Below are 6,391 nucleotides of genomic sequence, written 5' to 3'. Positions count from 1 at the left end.
CCATATATATGGGGAACCGATCCTAGTACCTAGTCAACCGAATTTTGGAAAGCTAGTGTGACTATGCACAGTACTCACATGGAGGTAAAACCGAAACGTGTTTTGGTAGAACCGTTAAACCCATGATTTGTGATTGAGTGTTCTTGATCAATCACATAGGTCTTGAAAGTCAGATGAACCAATTCTAAACTTGTTTGGAAATGTGGAAAATCGGTTTTAAGGTTGTAAGTATGAAAGAGGACTTACAAAGTAAGGATGTCGACATACTTTGAACACGTACAATAATGCTCATCTTTTATTGTTCAAAGTTATTCCTTAATAGCTACAGGAAGAAAATCCCAGGATCGAAATATAAATAAGTTAAGAATCTTTTAATTAAGGTTGTTAATTTTATTTTAGGAAAATGAGAATTAGTAATGTGGATTTGCTAGTTGAGATATTCCAAAGAGATTTTCGTTCATTATTTTAGACAGAGCATTTCCAGGAATTATGGAAACCGAATTTGGAATATATTGAATATCTTTGAGAATATTTTCGGTTTTGGAAATTCCTTGGTGTCCAAACTTCCTTGTATATAAATACTTGAAGTTTGCATTTCTAGCAAACTAATCCTTCGTGGCAGAAAACTTCCTCGGTTGTGTTGTTACTCGTGTATCCGCCTATTTGGAGAGGAGAGTAACCTAATTAGGTGAAATCTATTACGGCCTCTCAGTTTAAAGTCTTCTTTGGGATTGAGAATCTCTACGAGTACCATTGGTGGGAAACTAGATAATTGCGGTTTATCTTGTGTTTTCGATTGATTTGATTGACTAATGGTGGTTGAACTTAGATTGCACCTTGTTTGTTTATGCTTGAGAATCTTCTCTTCTGATATAAGATTCACTCAAACTAGATCGAAGTTTCGACAGGGATCTTTTGACTGTTATTAGTGTTAAAGACGATCTTGTGATAATACATTGTTAACAGACTCCGTTCCATGCGTGATTGATCACAAGAGATTCAAGTTGTTGTGTGCAGGTGTTTATTGAAGATCTAAGAAGATTTGAAGACAAAGAAGATATTGAAGATTTATGATTTTGGGTTCATAATCTTTGGTGTGCACAATACTTGTTTCGGTATAAGAGGATCCAACTATAATCGGTTCATCCTTGTGGTAGATTGGATTGATCATTTGTTTCGGTATAAGAAGATCGACATCAATACAACTCTTTGTGATTAAAAATATTGATTGCAAAATCTTAACAATTACCTTTGGTAGTTGAACATAAGATAGATTTAAGAACCTGACGAAGGAGTTTATGTTAAGATAAACAGAAGAGCCTTTGTCTGACTCAAATCACTTGGTTGAATAGAGTTGATACCAAACAGATTTGTTGTTCCTTTACTGTTTGGAATACGAACCAAAGGAATTGTTCCAACTACGTAACTTATTCATAAGTTGGAGGCGTGGGAATACAGAAGGAACTAGGTGAACTATAGGTTTAGTTGCTTGGTCTTAACTATACGAAGTTGGTTTAATTTTGTGTAGCAGCTTAATCCTGAGAGTATTCAATTCTGGACAAGGTCCCGGGGTTTTTCTGCATTTGCGGTTTCCTCGTTAACAAAATCTTGCTGTGTCATTTACTTTATATTTCTGCAATATAATTGTTTTATTATAGTTAAAGTAAATTACACAAGCGTTAATTCTTATTTACTTGATAAGCAATCATATTGTGTTTGATTAAGTCTGAACCTTTTTATCAAGTAAACATACTTCGTTGTTGTATTGTCTCAATCTCGTATCTATAGACGATCACACGAAGTGTTAACCGATTAGTTGTATTGTCTCGACTCAGTTCATAGACAATCACTTTCGGAGAAAGGACTTATAGGTAGGAAAAGTTTTAGCTTGAGGTATATTTGGGCACCCTTTCCTTTTCAACACTCATTCTTATAAACACAGGGAATATGTTCATTAGTGGAACAAGAATTTATACCATTAAGATGAACTTGTAACATGTGACGATTTCTAGAAGAGGGATCATTTTTAAAAGATTTCTGGTTTTCTGCAGGCAAGAGTTTCACTGTAGATGTCGTCAGACGATGTACTCCATTGACAGTAGAAAGAAGCAAATGATGGAGATTAGCAATTTGTTTCCTCCTAGCAAAACAATGAAGAGCATAGTGATTCTTTTTCCCATAGAAGGAACATCATCGTGGATTTGAGACATAATTTCCTTGACCCAAAACTTCTTCCTGCACAAGCAAATTTTGCAAGTGCTTCACGGTAGGTAATTCCTTGGAGGAATTTTTCTTTACGCTAGGTAAAACCTTGTGAGTATCACGAGAAGGTGTAGAAGATGACTTAATCATCAAGACAGAGTTTTCCTTTTTCAAGGTGTTACATTGTTCTCTGGCAAGTTGAAGAGATGCAACAAGTTTCTCTTTTTCAACACGATAGCTGTTTATTTCTGATGAATGAGCCCTGACTAAAGACTTTTCTCTAATTGAGTCTTCTCTAACAGTATCTTCAAGAGTACTAATATTTTCATGTTGTAGAGTAGTTTCTTGAACCAATTGTTCGATGTTGTTAGAGAGAGATTCAATGAAGATGTAGAGTTCACGTTCCTTTCAAGGGATTTCTCAAATTCATCAATAAGCTGATCATTTTTTTCTCCAAGAGTCTTGATTTCAGAAACTTGAAGGTCAACATATTTTCTCAAAGTTCTGGTAAGTTCCAGTTCAGATTCTGACACGAGTTCACAGAACTTGTTTTTTCCTTGGGATTTGGAAGAATTTACTAAGGAGTTATCCTTTCAGGCAAACCCAAGTTTTTTGTTGTAATCAGAATCTTTGGAAGACGTATCAATATGCGTTATCTTGTGAGATACTTCTTAGATCCTCAGAACACATATTGCTACAAACACAGACTTATAAGTTCTTTAATGTGTTTTCCTGCTCTGATACCAAGTGAAAATGCGGAGTTCTAACAACCACACCTAACAATTCGTTTGGTAAAATGAGAGGATTTACTCCAATGCACTTTCTAGAGAATCAACTAGACAGTCAGACTCAATCTAGAGTAAAGTATATCAAAGAGATTAATATCTCTAACTCTTAATTCAATCTGCAATCAGCAAATAGAAATCTGCGAGCCCGATTGAATATAAGAGGAGTTACTTGAACAGTACCAAAGACCAATGTTCAAGTGTCAATAAATGTAAATCAACAACCAAAGGTTGGATATTCTAATTGATTGATCTTAACGCTCAACCTGTGATATTTCAATTATATAACAAAATATAATGCGGAAAAGAAATAACACAGACACCAGAATTTTGTTAACGAGGAAACCGCAAATGCAGGAAAAACCCAAGGACTTAGACCAGATTGAACACCACACTGTATTAAGCCAATACAGACTCTAGCCTACTACCAATTAACTTTGGACTGGACGTCGTTGAACCCTAATCAATCTCACACTTATTCAAGGTACAGTTGCGTTCCTTATTGGTGTAATTTTTAACCGTTGTTGTAAATAAGGATTCGAACTCTAAGACTTGTGAAGATTAAATTTAAAGATGAAAATAATAAACAAAGGCAAGAGTTACTGGGACTAGGATTCCACCGAATTCATATCATAAGGCTCAGTTATTTATTCTCAACAATTATCGCTTAATAAATAAAATAACATGGACTCTTATTTTTGCCAAAGTAGATTCTCAAAATATTAGTTATAAATTTTAAGCATGGGACATCAAACATCTAATCAAGCATGACCCATCAAATAAAATGATAACTAATTAATTAATTCAAATCATAATTCTATTTTAGTTAGTGCAAAATTCAAATAGAAAAATAAAATAAATTTACCCATGTATGAAACTCGGATTCCTCCGTCGACCCAGTGTAGGGGTCTAGCTCATCATGTTGTAGACACTCTTAAAAGATTATTTTATTGCTCAAAAAGTGTTTACAATGGTGAAAATGAAGAAAAATTAAACGCAACTATTTTGCTCTTCCAAAACTCCCCCGTCTCCGGATGTCTGTTTGGTCCTATTAGCACCCTATTTATACACAACAACCCATTACTCAAACATCTTTTCAAAATATTCTTCCATAACTCCACCAGATCTTCTCTTTAATGAAAGATATATCAGGAATAATTTCTTTCTCCGTTTATCACACATCTTCCTCTATTTGCAAGAATAAAATCCTGGGGATATTATCTTTTTTTATTTATAAATAAAACCACAGATTTTATTTCTCCTTTTCAATAAAAACAAACTCATCAATATATTATCTCTTTTAACTTTAAGATATAAAAACTTCTTGTATAATAGGCAAGAAGATATCTTTTCCTTAAATCTTTGAGATCTCCCATAAATTATGTGAATCTATTTCAAATAAAGAAGAAGAGGGTGCCTCTATCCATTTGTTGGGTTCCCGTATCTGAAATGATGGGTGCGTTTATCAGTTCCTCTGGTTGCCTTTAACACTTTTTCGAGCTATTTTTCCAAAAGAGCTTATTTCCTTGAAAAGACTTAAAACAAGATTATTAGTGATTAAATTAGTCATAACGAATGTAGTTATGGGTGAAAATGCATCACATTTGCGTGCTCATCAAATTCCCCCACACTTACATTTTGATAGTCCTCGAGCAAAACAGAAAATTGACCCGCTACACAGCTGGTCATATAATAAGATAGAGAGAAAGAGAACCGCTACACAGATGGTCATATATATATGTATATTTTTTATATATATTTTTTTTAGACCCGCTACACAGCTGGTCATATAATGCAAGAAAAAAGAAAAGACCCGCTACACAGCTGGTCATAACCCTAACAATCAAATTATTATTATTATTTTTTTTTCATTTTTTTTTCATTTTTTTTAGACCCGCTACACAGCTAGTCATAACATGCAAGAAAAAAGAACAGGCCCGTTACACAGCTGGTCATGATTTGTAAGGAATTTCCTGGAAAAAAAATAAAGTAAGAAGTTAACCTCTCCCCCACACTTAAACATTACTATGTCCTCAACGTAATTGAGTCATCCAACGCAAATATTAAGATGAGAAATGTAAAAAGTAAACTAAAATAAAATAAATATACCTACTGGAATGTACAAAAATGGATCCCCAAAATTAACAGCCTGAAAATTTGGGGATCGACCCAAAATACAGTACTTACAAACGACAGCTTCACAATTATGCTATGAAAAAATGGTGACATTGAAACTGTCCGAAATAAAGGATTACCCCCAAACCTAGTTTTTACTTCACATGAAAGTGAGTATAGAACAAAATATGGGGATACTATTGGGACTTGGGAAATATCAATTGGTTCATGCACGATATCAGGAATAGGCAAGTCCTCTGGATACTTAGATGCAAAGTAATCCAACAACACTTTAGAAGCACGCAATTCTAACCCTAAATTAGGCAACTTTTGGAAGTCTAGGGGTCTAGAAACAACCTCTAAGTTGGGTGAATTATTTTGTGGGATGGATTCATCTATGGAATTAGGCAAATCATCCACACAATCATCCACATGATCATCTATATGTTCTGTTTGCAACAGAGAGTCACCACAAGATTCCTCCTCATCAGCATATAATCTTTGACATTCAAGAACTCTCAATATTTGTTCCAAACTAGGCGGTGTGTGTTTGTAATACTTCTCGTATATTGTTAAAGGTGATTCTTCACTTACCTCATGTGGAGCAGAAACTCCATACCGTTGCCTACGCTTATATTCAGCAAGCGTCATCTCAGATGAGGTTTCCTGATAATTTGACTTTCTAAGCTTATATTCCACCAACGTCATCTTAGGTGACGTCTCCTCAGAAGAAGTCATCATCCTCAAAAAATCCCTGAAAACAAATACAAAAAGAAACGCATAAAAAGGAAAAAAAAATAATCTAAAATGAAATAAAAATACTTTACAAAATAAATAAAAATAAACCTAAAAATTAATCTAAAAACAAATCCCCGTCGGCGGTGCCATAATGGTGTGATTTTTAATCGTTGTTGTAAATAAGGATTCGAACTCTAAGACTTATGAAGATTAAATTTAAGGATTTAATGAAAATAATAAACAAAGGCGAGAGTTACTGGGACTAGGATTCCACCGAATTCATATCAGAAGGCTCAATGATTTATTCTCAACAATTATCGCTTAATAAATAAAATAACATGGACTCTTATTTTTGCCAAAGTAGATTCTCAAAATATAAGTTATAAATTGTAAGCATGTGACATCAAACATCTAAGCAAGCATGACCCATCAAATAAAATGATAACTAATTAATTAATTCAAATCATAATTCTATTTTAGTTAGTGCAAAATTCAAATAGAAAAATAAAATAAATTTACCCATGTATGAAACTCGGATTCCTCCGTCGACC

The sequence above is a fragment of the Papaver somniferum genome, unplaced genomic scaffold, assembly GCF_003573695.1.
Source record: "Papaver somniferum cultivar HN1 unplaced genomic scaffold, ASM357369v1 unplaced-scaffold_137, whole genome shotgun sequence".
In the NCBI taxonomy this organism is placed as follows: domain Eukaryota; kingdom Viridiplantae; phylum Streptophyta; class Magnoliopsida; order Ranunculales; family Papaveraceae; genus Papaver; species Papaver somniferum.
The sequence above is the reverse complement of the archived record's forward strand: the minus strand, read 5'-3'. Positions refer to the sequence as shown.